This window comes from Chelonoidis abingdonii, chromosome 3, assembly GCF_003597395.2.
Source record: "Chelonoidis abingdonii isolate Lonesome George chromosome 3, CheloAbing_2.0, whole genome shotgun sequence".
Taxonomy (NCBI): Eukaryota; Metazoa; Chordata; order Testudines; family Testudinidae; genus Chelonoidis; species Chelonoidis abingdonii.
Window position 1 is genome coordinate 114,589,637 of NC_133771.1, and position 1,799 is coordinate 114,591,435.

Genomic DNA, 1,799 nt, shown 5'->3' on the forward strand with positions numbered 1-1,799 from the left:
TGGTGCCATGTGCCCTGTGCAGGGCTGACACAGAGCCTCTGCTTCTTTGTGGTTTTGGGGGAATCTAGAGACACAGGAGACTTCAAAACCAGATCCATCTACTATTAAGGAGCAGGACGAGCATCCAGAAACAAAACCTGTGGGCTCAGTATAGCAGATGGTGGTAGATTTTAGTAGGATCAGCAGAAGCTCAAGATCAGCCATTGACTGCTGCTGGCTGTGCCCCTTCCTAAGGGGTATTAAACTTTTAGCGGTGAATGGCTCAGACCCAATGGCTCACTTATGATCCTATCTGATAAGTCAGCAGCTTTCTTTGGACAAAGGTCTCTGAGCCTGCTACTGCCATGACACCAGGGCAAGCTCTAACTTTTTTGCCACCTCAAGCAAAAGAGAAGAGAGCCGCCCGCCATACCTCCCCTGCAAGCACCGTGCCACCGAAACCCCCGCCTTCCCTCTGAGCGCCGCCCAAAGCCCCTGCCCCCTAGAGCGCCGCTCCAAGCCCCTGCCCCCCAGCGCTGTGCCACCCGAAACCTCCGCCCCTCCAGCACCACACTGCTCAAGGCCCCGCCCCCTCAAGTGCTGCACCGCCTGAAGCCCCACTGCCCAAGCACTGTGCTGCCCGAAGCCTCGCCCCCCCAAGCGCCACGCCACCGAAACAAAAAAAAAGCCCTCCAGCGCTGCCCCGACAAACCAAAAAAACACAAAAAAAAAAAACACCCAAGCACCACTCTGCCCCAAGGTTCCACCCCAAACACATGCTTGGTTGGCTGGTGCCTGGAGCCAGCCCTGCGTGACACAGTGTGTTTGGCTGTACAGACCACAATGAGCAGTAATTACTTCTTGAAATGGATCTCATATGAAAACCATAAAAGTTTTGTGGTCAAATCTAATAAAGTATGTGGTGCTGCATAAATATGACCCGGTGCCTAGCTCATTTCAGAACCACTTAATGCACAGGGTACTTTGAACTAGGTCAGTCGGGTGCCAGAGAAACTCATCTGCGCTGATGAGCAGAATGTCACAGAGGGTGTTTGTTTAGGGTGGGGACTCAGGGTGGGATAGGGGGAGGAACAGAAGAGTTTGGATCCTGAGAGCAAAAGGGAATTTCAGAATTTAAAAGAAAATAAAGATAGACGATCCAAACCCTTCACTGCTTTGTTGGCAGTGGCCTCTCACAAGATGACACAGACCCTCACTCCCCACACCTGCACCCCAGACAGAACTGTTCTGTACCACATGCCATCTCTTGCCTGAAATGAAATCTCTTCTTTTTAAAAGAGAACTTAACCAGAATCTGCCCATATGGAAATCTCACTCCACCCTGTGCAGTGTCCAGTCAGTACATTGACACCACCACAGATGAATCCACATTGAATATTTTAACAAGAGGCTGTCATCTAAGGCCAGGTCTACACTACGCCTTTAAATCGGTTTAATGGCCGATAAATCAATTTAACGCTGTACCCATTCACACAACCTTGTCATTTATATCGATATAAAGGGCTCTTTAAATCGATTTCTGTACTCCACCCCGACGAGAGGAGTAGCGCTAAATTCGATATTAACAACTCGGATTACGGTTAGTGTGGACAGAAATCGACATTATTGGCCTCCTAGAGGTATCCCACAGTGCACCACTGACTGCTCTGGTCCGCAATCTGAACTCGGATGCAGTGGGCATGTAAACAGGAAAAGCCCCGTGAACTTTTGAATTACATTTCCTGCTTTCCCAGCGTCGAGCTCTGATCAGCACAGGTGGCGATGCAGTCTCAAATGCAAAAATAGCTCCAGCATGGACC